The sequence below is a fragment of the Ipomoea nil genome, unplaced genomic scaffold (assembly GCF_001879475.1).
Source record: "Ipomoea nil cultivar Tokyo-kokei standard unplaced genomic scaffold, Asagao_1.1 scaffold1525, whole genome shotgun sequence".
Lineage (NCBI taxonomy): Eukaryota > Viridiplantae > Streptophyta > Magnoliopsida > Solanales > Convolvulaceae > Ipomoea > Ipomoea nil.
In genome coordinates, this window is record NW_017617953.1 from 184,420 (window position 1) to 197,360 (window position 12,941).

General features: G+C 30.5%; 5 non-coding genes across 5 annotated transcripts; all 5 read left to right on the plus strand.

The window, feature by feature from the left end:
• The first annotated feature begins 754 nt into the window (after positions 1–754).
• Positions 755–836, plus strand: TRNAS-GCU. Its single transcript has one exon. It is a non-coding gene; the product is annotated as a tRNA-Ser (tRNA).
• A 516-nt stretch (positions 837–1,352) lies between these two features.
• On the plus strand, positions 1,353–1,434 carry TRNAS-GCU. The gene has a single exon. It is a non-coding gene; the product is annotated as a tRNA-Ser (tRNA).
• Positions 1,435–2,201: 767 nt separating this feature from the next.
• Positions 2,202–2,283, plus strand: TRNAS-GCU. Its single transcript has one exon. It is a non-coding gene; the product is annotated as a tRNA-Ser (tRNA).
• Positions 2,284–3,050: 767 nt separating this feature from the next.
• On the plus strand, positions 3,051–3,132 carry TRNAS-GCU. The gene has a single exon. It is a non-coding gene; the product is annotated as a tRNA-Ser (tRNA).
• A 4,901-nt stretch (positions 3,133–8,033) lies between these two features.
• Positions 8,034–8,115, plus strand: TRNAS-GCU. The gene has a single exon. It is a non-coding gene; the product is annotated as a tRNA-Ser (tRNA).
• Positions 8,116–12,941: the final 4,826 nt, after the last annotated feature.

Sequence of the window (12,941 nt, forward strand, 5' to 3'; positions counted from 1 at the left end):
TTATTAATTATTTGTAACAATGCAATTTTCTTTGGTTAATACAAAAACTATTTTGAAATAATGAAATTCGTTTTAAACATTTAATTGTAGGATATGAACTCTTTAACCAATAAATGATCTTGTGGTCTTTTTAGCGGCATGAAGTAGCTCTCCTATATAGGAGGTCATGGGATTGAGCCCCATTTGGGAAATATTGATTCTTTGTGATTTAGTAGGTTGACGAAGTAGTTATAAACAAATATTACATTGCAACAGAGTAATTTGTAGAAAAAAAAAACTAAAAAAAAAATAATGATCCGTTTCGATTTTTTTACCATAAAAGAACACACAAGTTTTTTTAGCCGAGTGGTTAGGGCGTGTGCCTGCTAAGTACATGTGTTTTCCCAACGATAGTCCAAATCTCTCAAGCAACGATAAAAGTAAATTTTAAATTATTTGAAAAATGCAATTTTCTTTGGTTAATTCCAAAAAATAAAAAATAAAATCTTGTAACTATTTTAAAATATTGAAATTCGTTTTAAACTTTTTATAGAAGTACATTAACTCTTAAACCAGTAAATGATCTTGTGCACTTTTTAGAGGCATGTAGTGGCTCTCCTAAATGGGACGTCATGAGTTTGAGAGTCTTTGTGATTCCGTAGGTTGAGAAAGTACTTAAAAACAAATATTACATTGTATCAAAGTAAGTTGTTGGAAAAAATCTCTTAAAAAGATACTAATCCGTTTTTTTCATATAAAATAAAATAACACACATGTTGCTTTGGCCGAGTGGTTAAGGCGTGTGCCTGCTAAGTACATGGGGTTTCCCCGCGCCAGTTTGAATCTCTCAGGCAACGATAGAAGTAAATTTTTTAATTATTTGAAACAATGCAATTTTCTTTGGTTAATACAAAAACTATTTTGAAATAACGAAATTCGTTTTAAATTTTTAATTGTAGGATAAGAACTCTTTAACCAGTAAATGATCTTGTGGTCTTTTTAGCGGCATGAAGTAGCTCTCCTATATAGGAGGTCATGGGATTGAGCCCCATTTGGGAAATAATGATTCTTTGTGATTTAGTAAGTTGAGGAAGTAGTTATAAACAAATATTACATTGAAACAGAGTAATTTGTAGAAAAAAAAAAACTAAAAAAAAAATAACTCTTTAACCAGTTAATGATCTTGTGGACTTTTTATTGGAATGAAGTGGCTCACCTAAATAGGACGTCATGAGTTTGAGAGTCTTTGTGATTCAGTAGGTTGAGAAAGTACTAAAAAACAAATATTACATTGTATCAAAGTAAGTTATTAGAAAAAATCTGTTAAAAAGATAATAATCCATTTTTTACATATACAATAAAATAACAAACATGTTGCTTTGGCCGAGTGGTTAAGGCGTGTGCCTGCTATGTACATGGGATTTCCCCACGAGAGTTCAAATCTCTCAGGCAACGATAGAAGTAAATTTTTTAATTATTTGAAACAATGCAATTTTCTTTGGTTAATACAAAAACTATTTTGAAATAACGACATTCGTTTTAAAATTTTAATTGTAGGATATGAACTCTTTAACCAGTAAATGATCTTGTGGTCTTTTTAGCGGCATGAAGTAGCTCTCCTATATAGGAGGTCATGGGATTGAGCCCCATTTGGGAAATATTGATTCTTTGTGATTTAGTATGTTGAGGAAGTAGTTATAAACAAATATTACATTGAAACAGAGTAATTTGTAGAAATAAAAAAAACTAAAAAAAAATAATGATCCGTTTCGATTTTTCTACCATAAAAGAACACACAAGTTTTTTTAGCCGAGTGGTTAGGGCGTGTGCCTGCTAAGTACATGCGTTTTCCCAACGATAGTCCAAATCTCTCAAGCAACGATAAAAGTAAATTTTAAATTATTTGAAAAATGCAATTTTCTTTGGTTAATTCCAAAAAATAAAAAATAAAAACTTGTAACTATTTTAAAATATTGAAGTTCGTTTTAAACTTTTGATTGAAGTACATTAACTCTTTAACCAGTTAATGATCTTGTGGACTTTTTATTGGAATGAAGTGGCTCACCTAAATAGGACGTCATGAGTTTGAGAGTCTTTGTGATTCAGTAGGTTGAGAAAGTACTAAAAAACAAATATTACATTGTATCAAAGTAAGTTATTAGAAAAAATCTCTTAAAAAGATAATAATCCATTTTCTTCATATACAATAAAATAACAAACATGTTGCTTTGGCCGAGTGGTTAAGGCGTGTGCCTGCTATGTACATGGGACTTCCCCACGAGAGTTCGAATCTCTCAGGCAACGATAGAAGTAAATTTTTTAATTATTTGAAACAATGCAATTTTCTTTGGTTAATACAAAAACTATTTTGAAATAACGAAATTCGTTTTAAAATTTTAATTGTAGGATATGAACTCTTTAACCAGTAAATGATCTTGTGGTCTTTTTAGCGGCATGAAGTAGCTCTCCTATATAGGAGGTCATGGGATTGAGCCCCATTTGGGAAATATTGATTCTTTGTGATTTAGTATGTTGAGGAAGTAGTTATAAACAAATATTACATTGAAACAGAGTAATTTGTAGAAATAAAAAAAACTAAAAAAAAATAATGATCCGTTTCGATTTTTCTACCATAAAAGAACACACAAGTTTTTTTAGCCGAGTGGTTAGGGCGTGTGCCTGCTAAGTACATGCGTTTTCCCAACGATAGTCCAAATCTCTCAAGCAACGATAAAAGTAAATTTTAAATTATTTGAAAAATGCAATTTTCTTTGGTTAATTCCAAAAAATAAAAAATAAAATCTTGTAACTATTTTAAAATATTGAAGTTCGTTTTAAACTTATTATTGAAGTACATTAACTCTTTAACCAGTAAATAATCTTGTGGACTTTATAGTGGCATGTAGTGGCTCTCCTAAATAGGACGTCATGAGTTTGAGAGTCTTTGTGATTCAGTTGGTTGAGAAAGTACTTAAAAACAAATATTATATTGTATCAAATTAAGTTGTTGGAAAAAATCTCTAAAAAAGATAATAAACCGTTTTATTCATATACAATACAAAAACATACATGTTGCTTTGGCCGAGTGGTTAAGGCGTGTGCTTGCTTAGTACATGGTGTTTCTTCGCGAGAGTTCGAATCTCTCAGGCAACGATAGAAGTAAAGTTTTTAATTATTTGAAACAATGCAATTTTCTTTGGTTAATACAAAAACTATTTTGAAATAACGAAATTCATTTTAAATTTTTAATTGTAGGATATGAACTCTTTAACCAGTAAATGATCTTGTGGTCTTTTTAGCGGCATGAAGTAGCTCTCCTATATAGGAGGTCATGGGATTGAGCCCCATTTGGGAAATATTAATTCTTTGTGATTTAGTATGTTGAGGAAGTAGTTATAAACAAATATTACATTGAAACAGAGAAATTTGTAGAAAAAAAAAAACTAAAAAAAAATAATGATCCGTTTCGATTTTTCTACCATAAAAGAACACACAAGTTTTTTTAGCCGAGTGGTTAGGGCGTGTGCCTGCTAAGTACATGCGTTTTCCCAACAATAGTCCAAATCTCTCAAGCAACGATAAAAGTAAATTTTAAATTATTTGAAAATTGCAATTTTCTTTGGTTAATTCCAAAAAATAAAAAATAAAAACTTGTAACTATTTTAAAATATTGAAGTTCGTTTTAAACTTTTGATTGAAGTACATTAACTCTTTAACCAGTTAATGATCTTGTGGACTTTTTAGTGGCATGAAGTGGCTCTCCTAAATAGGACGTCATAAGTTTGAGAGTCTTTGTGATTCAGTAGGTTGAGAAAGTACTAAAAAACAAATATTACATTGTATCAAAGTAAGTTGTTGGAAAAAATCTCTTAAAAAGATAGTAATCTGTTTTTTTTCATATACAATAAAATAACACACATGTTGCTTTGGCCGAGTGGTTAAGGCGTGTGCCTGCTAAGTACATGCGTTTTCCCAACGAGAGTCCAAATCTCTCAAGCAACCATAAAAGTAAATTTTAAATTATTTGAAACAATGCAATTTTCTTTGGTTAATTCCAAAAAAAAAATAAAAAAAATATTGTAACTATTTTAAAATATTGAAGTTCGTTTTAAACTTTTGATTGAAGCACATTAACTCTTTAACCAGTTAATGATCTTGCGGACTTTTTAGTGGCATGAAGTGGCTCTCCTAAATAGGACGTCATGAGTTTGTGTTATAATAATATTATTATTATATTAAACCAAGTAAGATGAGTTAGTTGGTTAACATGTCCATGATGTTAGCTTTACATGGAGCATTAACTCCTTAATTTTAGCATTTGAGTTAATTATCATTAGTATAAATAGTCCTTGTATTCAAGCATTCTAAATCAATCAAGTGAATTCAATTCTCCTTCTCTCTCTCTCTTCTCAAATATATATTATATATATATTATAGATATATTATATTATATTTAATATATATTATATTAAATATATTATATTTAATATATCTTACAGTTTGAGAGTCTTTGTGATTCAGTAGGTTGAGAAAGTACTTAAAAACAAATATTACAGTGTATCAAAGTAAGTTGTTGGAAAAAATCTCAAAAAAAGATAATAATCTGTTTTTTCATATACAATACAAAAACATACAAGTTGCTTTGGCCGAGTGGTTAAGGCGTGTGCCAGCTTAGTACATGGTGTTTCCCCACGAGAGTTTGAATCTCTCAGGCAACAATAGAAGTAAATTATTAATTATTTGTAACAATGCAATTTTCTTTGGTTAATACAAAAACTATTTTGAAATAATGAAATTCGTTTTAAACATTTAATTGTAGGATATGAACTCTTTAACCAATAAATGATCTTGTGATCTTTTTAGCGGCATGAAGTAGCTCTCCTATATAGGAGGTCATGGGATTGAGCCCCATTTGGGAAATATTGATTCTTTGTGATTTAGTAGGTTGACGAAGTAGTTATAAACAAATATTACATTGCAACAGAGTAATTTGTAGAAAAAAAAAACAAAAAAAAAAATAATGATCCGTTTCGATTTTTTTACCATAAAAGAACACACAAGTTTTTTTAGCCGAGTGGTTAGGGCGTGTGCCTGCTAAGTACATGTGTTTTCCCAACGATAGTCCAAATCTCTCAAGCAACGATAAAAGTAAATTTTAAATTATTTGAAAAATGCAATTTTCTTTGGTTAATTCCAAAAAATAAAAAATAAAATCTTGTAACTATTTTAAAATATTGAAATTCGTTATAAACTTTTTATAGAAGTACATTAACTCTTAAACCAGTAAATGATCTTGTGCACTTTTTAGAGGCATGTAGTGGCTCTCCTAAATGGGACGTCATGAGTTTGAGAGTCTTTGTGATTCCGTAGGTTGAGAAAGTACTTAAAAACAAATATTACATTGTATCAAAGTAAGTTGTTGGAAAAAATCTCTTAAAAAGATACTAATCCATTTTTTTCATATACAATAAAATAACACACATGTTGCTTTGGCCGAGTGGTTAAGGCGTGTGCCTGCTAAGTACATGGGGTTTCCCCGCGCCAGTTTGAATATCTCACGCAACGATAGAAGTAAATTTTTTAATTATTTGAAACAATGCAATTTTCTTTGGTTAATACAAAAACTATTTTGAAATAACGAAATTCATTTTAAATTTTTAATTGTAGGATATGAACTCTTTAACCAGTAAATGATCTTGTGGTCTTCTTAGCGGCATGGAGTAGCTCTCCTATATAGGAGGTCATGGGATTGAGCCCCATTTGGGAAATAATGATTCTTTGTGATTTAGTAAGTTAAGGAAGTAGTTATAAACAAATATTACATTGAAACAGAGTAATTTGTAGAAAAAAAAAACTAAAAAAAAAATAATGATCCGTTTCGATTTTTCTGCCATAAAAGAACACACAAGTTTTTTTAGCCGAGTGGTTAGGGCGTGTGCCTGCTAAGTACATGCGTTTTCCCAACGATAGTCCAAATCTCTCAAGCAACGATAAAAGTAAATTTTAAATTATTTGAAAAATGCAATTTTCTTTGGTTAATTCCAAAAAATAAAAAATAAAATCTTGTAACTATTTTAAAATATTGAAGTTCGTTTTAAACTTTTGATTGAAGTACATTAACTCTTTAACCAATAAATGATCTTGTGGACTTTATAGTGGCATGTAGTGGCTCTCCTAAATAGGACGTCATGAGTTTGAGAGTCTTTGTGATTCAGTAGGTTGAGAAAGTACTTAAAAACAAATGTTACATTGTATCAAAGTAAGTTGTTGGAAAAAATCTCTAAAAAAGATAATAATCCATTTTATTCATATACAATACAAAAACACACATGTTGCTTTGGCCGAGTGGTTAAGGCGTGTGCCTGCTTAGTACATGGTGTTTCCCCGTGAGGGTTCGAATCTATCATGCGACGATAGAAGTAAAGTTTTAATTATTTGAAACAATGCAATTTTCTTTGGTTAATACAAAAACTATTTTGAAATAATGAAATTCGTTTTAAATTTTTAATTGTTGGATATGAACTCTTTAACCAGTAAATGATCTTGTGGTCTTTTTAGCGGCATGAAGTAGCTCTCCGATATAGGAGGTCATGGGATTGGGCCCCATTTGGGAAATATTGATTGTTTGTGATTTAGTAGGTTGAGGAAGTAGTTATAAACAAATATTTCAATGAAAAATAGTAATTTGTAGAAAAAAAAAAACTAAAAAAAAATAATGATCCGTTTCGATTTTTCTACCATAAAAGAACACACAAGTTTTTTTAGCCGAGTGGTTTGGGCGTGTGCCTGCAAAGTACATGCGTTTTCCCAACGAGAGTCCAAATCTCTCAAGCAACGATAAAAGTAAATTTTAAATTATTTGAAAAATGCAATTTTCTTTGGTTAATTCCAAAAAATAAAAAATAAAATCTTGTAACTATTTTAAAATATTGAAGTTCATTTTAAACTTTTTATTGAAGTACATTAACTCTTTAACCTGTAAATGATCTTGTGGACTTTATAGTGGCATGTAGTGGCTCTCCTAAATAGGACGTCATGAGTTTGAGAGTCTTTGTGATTCAGTAGGTTGAGAAAGTACTTAAAAACAAATATTACATTGTATCAAAATAAGTTGTTGGAAAAAATCTCTAAAAAAGATAATAATCCGTTTTATTCATATACAGTACAAAAACACACATTTTGCTTTTGCCGAGTGGTTAAGGCGTGTGCCTGCTTAGTACGTGGTGTTTCCCCGCGAGCGTTCGAATCTATCATGCGACGATAGAAGTAAATTTTTAATTATTTGAAACAATGCAATTTTCTTTGGTTAAACTATTTTGAAATAATGAAATTCGTTTTAAATTTTTAATTGTTGGATATGAACTCTTGAACCAGTAAATGATCTTGTGGTCTTTTTAGCGGCATGAAGTAGCTCTCCGATATAGGAGGTCATGGGATTGGGCCCCATTTGGGAAATATTGATTCTTTGTGATTTAGTAGGTTGAGGAAGTAGTTATAAACAAATATTACATTGAAAAATAGTAATTTGTTGAAAAAAAAAACTAAAAAAAAATAATGATCCGTTTCGATTTTTCTACCATAAAAGAACACACAAGTTTTTTTAGCCGAGTGGTTTGGGCGTGTGCCTGCTAAGTACATGCGTTTTCCCAACGAGAGTCCAAATCTCTCAAGCAACGATAAAAGTAAATTTTAAATTATTTGAAACAATGCAATTTTCTTTGGTTAATTCCAATATATATATATATATATATATATATATATATATATATATATATATATATATATATTGTAACTATTTTAAAATATTGAAGTTCGTTTTAAACTTTTGATTGAAGTACATTAACTCTTTAACCAGTTAATGATCTTGTGGACTTTTTATTGGAATGAAGTGGCTCACCTAAATAGGACGTCATGAGTTTGAGAGTCTTTGTGATTCAGTAGGTTGAGAAAGTACTAAAAAACAAATATTACATTGTATCAAAGTATGTTATTGGAAAAAATCTCTTAAAAAGATAGTAATCCGTTTTTTGAATATACAATAAAATAACACACATGTTGCTTTGGCCGAGTGGTTAAGGCGTGTGCCTGCTAAGTGCATGGGGTTTCCCCGCGTGAGTTCGAATCTCTCAGGCAACGATAGAAGTAAATATTTTAATTATTTGAAACAATGAAATTTTCTTTGGTTAATACAAAAAACTATTTTGAAATAATGAAATTCGTTTTAAATTTTTAATTGTAGGATATGAACTCTTTAACCAGTAAATGATCTTGTGGTCTTTTTAGCGGCATGAAGTAGCTCTCCGATATAGGAGGTCATGGGATTGAGCCCCATTTGGGAAATATTGATTCTTTGTGATTTAGTAGGTTGAGGAAGTAGTTATAAACAAATATTACATTGAAAAATAGTAATTTGTAGAAAAAAAAAACTAAAAAAAATAATGATCCGTTTCGATTTTTCTACCATAAAAGAACACACAAGTTTTTTTAGCAGAGTGGTTTGGGCGTGTGCCTGCTAAGTACATGCGTTTTCCCAACGAGAGTCCAAATCTCTCAAGCAACGATAAAAGTAAATTTTAAATTATTTGAAAAATGCAATTTTCTTTGGTTAATTCCAAAAAATAAAAAATAAAATCTTGTAACTATTTTAAAATATTGAAGTTCGTTTTAAAACTTTTTATTGAAGTACATTAACTCTTTAACCAGTAAATGATCTTGTGGACTTTATAGTGGCATGTAGTGGCTCTCCTAAATAGGACGTCATGAGTTTGAGAGTCTTTGTGATTTAGTAGGTTGAGAAAGTACTTAAAAACAAATATTACATTGTATCAAAATAAGTTGTTGGAAAAAATTCTCTAAAAAAGATAATAATCCGTTTTATTCATATACAATACAAAAACACACATGTTGCTTTTGCCGAGTGGTTAAGGCGTGTGGCCTGCTTAGTACATGGTGTTTCCCCGCGAGCGTTCGAATCTATCATGCGACGATAGAAGTAAATTTTTAATTATTTGAAACAATGCAATTTTCTTTGGTTAAACTATTTTGACATAATGAAATTCGTTTTAAATTTTAATTGTTGGATATAAACTCTTTAACCAGTAAATGATCTTGTGGTCTTTTTAGCGGCATGAAGTAGCTCTCCGATATAGGAGGTCATGGGATTGGGCCCCATTTGGGAAATATTGATTCTTTGTGATTTAGTTGGTTGAGGAAGTAGTTATAAACAAATATTACATTGAAAAATAGTAATTTGTTGAAAAAAAAACAAAAAAAAATAATGATCCGTTTCGATTTTTCTACCATAAAAGAACACACAAGTTTTTTTAGCCGAGTGGTTTGGGCGTGTGCCTGCTAAGTACATGCGTTTTCCCAACGAGAGTCCAAATCTCTCAAGCAACGATAAAAGTAAATTTTAAATTATTTGAAACAATGCAATTTTCTTTGGTTAATTCCAAAAAAAAAATATATATATATATATTGTAACTATTTTAAAAATATTGAAGTTCGTTTTAAACTTTTGATTGAAGTACATTAACTCTTTAACCAGTTAATGATCTTGTGGACTTTTTATTGGAATGAAGTGGCTCACCTAAATAGGACGTCATGAGTTTGAGAGTCTTTGTGATTCAGTAGGTTGAGAAAGTACTAAAAAACAAATATTACATTGTATCAAAGTAAGTTTATTGGGAAAAAATCTCTTAAAAAGATAGTAATCCGTTTTTTGAATATACAATAAAATAACACACATGTTGCTTTGGCCGAGTGGTTAAGGCGTGTGGCCTGCTAAGTGCATGGGGTTTCCGGTTCCCGCGAGAGTTTCGAATCTCTCAGGCAACGATAGAAGTAAATATTTTAATTATTTGAAACAATGCAATTTTCTTTGGTTAATACAAAAACCTATTTTGAAATAACGAAATTCGTTTTAAATTTTTAATTGTAGGATATGAACTCTTTAACCAGTAAATGATCTTGTGGTCTTTTTAGCGGCATGAAGTAGCTCTCCTGATATAGGAGGTCATGGGATTGAGCCCCATTTGGGAATATTAATTATTTGTGATTTAGTAAGTTGAGGAAGTAGTTATAAACAAATATTACATTGAAACAGAGTAATTTGTAGAAAAAAAAAAAACTAAAAAAAAATAATGATCTGTTTCGATTTTTCTACCATAAAAGAACACACAAGTTTTTTTAGCCGAGTGGTTAGGGCGTGTGTGCCTGCTAAGTTCATGCGTTTTTCCTAACGATAGTCCAAATCTCTCAAGCAACGATAAAAGTAAATTTTAAATTATTTGAAAAATGCAATTTTCTTTGGTTAATTCCAAAAAATAAAAAATAAAATCTTGTAACTATTTTAAAATATTAGAAGTTCGTTTTAAACTTTTTATTGAAGTACATTAACTCTTTTAACCAGTAAATGATCTTGTGGACTTTATAGTGGCATGTAGTGGCTCTCCTAAATAGGACGTCATGAGTATGAGAGTCTTTGTGATTCAGTAGGTTGAGAAAGTACTTAAAAACAAATATTACATTGTATCAAAGTAAGTTGTTGGAAAAAATCTCTAAAAAGATAATAATCCGTTTTATTCATATACAATACAAAAACACACATGTTGCTTTGGCCGAGTGGTTAAGGCGTGTGCCTGCTTAGTACATGGTGTTTCCCCGCGAGCGTTTGAATCTTCATGCGACGATAGAAGTAAATTTTAATTATTTGAAACAATGCAATTTTCTTTGGTTAATACAAAAACTATTTTGAAATAATTGAAATTCGTTTTAAATTTTTAATTGTTGGATATGAACTCTTTAACCAGTAAATGATCTTGTGGTCTTTTTAGCGGCATGAAGTAGCTCTCCGATATAGGAGGTCATGGGATTGGCCCCCATTTGTGAAATATTGATTCTTTGTGATTTAGTAGGGTTGAGGAAGTAGTTATAAACAAATTATTACATTGAAAAATAGTAATTTGTAGAAGAAAAAAAAAACTAAAAAAAAATAATGATCCGTTTCGATTTTTCTACCATAAAAGAACACACAAGTTTTTTTAGCCGAGTGGTTATGGGCGTGTGCCTGCTAAGTACATGCGTTTTTCCCAACGAGAGTCCAAATCTCTCAAAGCAAACGATAAAAGTAAATTTAAAATTATTTGAAACAATGCAATTTTCTTTGGTTAATTCCAAAAAAAATATATATATATTGTAACTATTTTAAAATATTGAAGTTCGTTTTAAACTTTTGATTGAAGTACATTAACTCTTTAACCAGTTAATGATCTTGTGGACTTTTTATTGGAATGAAGTGGCTCACCTAAATAGGACGTCATGAGTTTGAGAGTCTTTGTGATTCAGTAGGTTGAGAAAGTACAAAAAACAAATATTACATTGTATCAAAGTAAGTTATTGGAAAAAATCTCTTAAAAAGATAGTAATCCGTTTTTGCATATACAATAAAATAACACACATGTTGCTTTGGCCGAGTGGTTAAGGCGTGTGCCTGCTAAGTACATGGGGTTTCCCCGCGAGAGTTTGAATTCTCAGGCAACGATAGAAGTAAATATTTTAATTATTTGAAACAATGCAATTTTCTTTGGTTAATACAAAAACTATTTTGAAATAATGAAATTCGTTTTAAATTTTTAATTGTAGGATATGAACTCTTTAACCAGTAAATGATCTTGTGGTCTTTTTAGCGGCATGAAGTAGCTCTCCGATATAGGAGGTCATGGATTGAGCCCCATTTGGGAAATATTGATTCTTTGTGATTTAGTAGGTTGAGGAAGTAGTTATAAACAAATATTACATTGAAACAGAGTAATTTGTAGAAAAAAAAAACTAAAAAAAAAATGATCCGTTTCGATTTTTCTACCATAAAAGAACACACAAGTTTTTTTAGCCGAGTGGTTAGGGCGTGTGCCTGCTAAGTACATGTGTTTTCCCAACGAGAGTCCAAATCTCTCAAGCAACGATAAAAGTAAATTTTAAATTATTTGAAAAATGCAATTTTCTTTGGAAAAAAACATAAAATTGTCTTTTAAATGACGTTTTTTAGCGGCATGAAGTAGCTCTCCGATATAGGAGGTCATGGGATTGAGCCCCATTTGGAAAATATTGATTCTTTGTGATTTAGTAGGTTGAGGAAGTAGTTATAAACAAATATTACATTGAAACAGAGTAATTTGTAGAAAAAAAAAACTAAAAAAAAAAAATAATGATCCGTTTTGATTTTTCTACCATAAAAGAACACACAAGTTTTTTTAGCCGAGTGGTTAGGGCGTGTGCCTGCTAAGTACATGTGTTTTCCCAACGAGAGTCCAAATCTCTCAAGCAGCGATAAAAGTAAATTTTAAATTATTTAAAAAATGCAATTTTCTTTGGTTAATTCCAAAAAATAAAAAATAAAATCTTGTAACTATTTTTAAATATTGAAGTTTGTTTTAAACTTTTTATTGAAGTACATTAACTCTTTAACCACTAAATGATCTTGTGCACTTTTTTGTGGCATGTAGTGGCTCTCCTAAATGGGACGTCATGAGTTTGAGAGTCTTTGTGATTCAGTAGGTTGAGAAAGTACTTAAAAACAAATATTACATTGTATCAAAGTAAGTTGTTGGAAAAAATCTCTTAAATAGATATTAATCCGTTTTTTTCATATACAATAAAATAACACACATGTTGCTTTGGCCGAGTGGTTAAGCCGTGTGCCTTCTAAGTACGATGAGAGTGGAACAGTTAATTCAATTGATAACAGATCGAAGAATACAAATATAGACTTAAGAGAGAGAGCTAATAACTAGGCTAAAGACTAGATCTCTCAGTAAGTCATAAACAACATTATACAAAACTATATAATAAAAGAGATATTAAATATATGTCTAACACTCCCCCTCAAGCACAAGGTGAGTGGGACACCACATTGAGCTTGGTGCGCAAAGTCCCAAACCGAGATGCCGGAAGCGGTTTGGTGA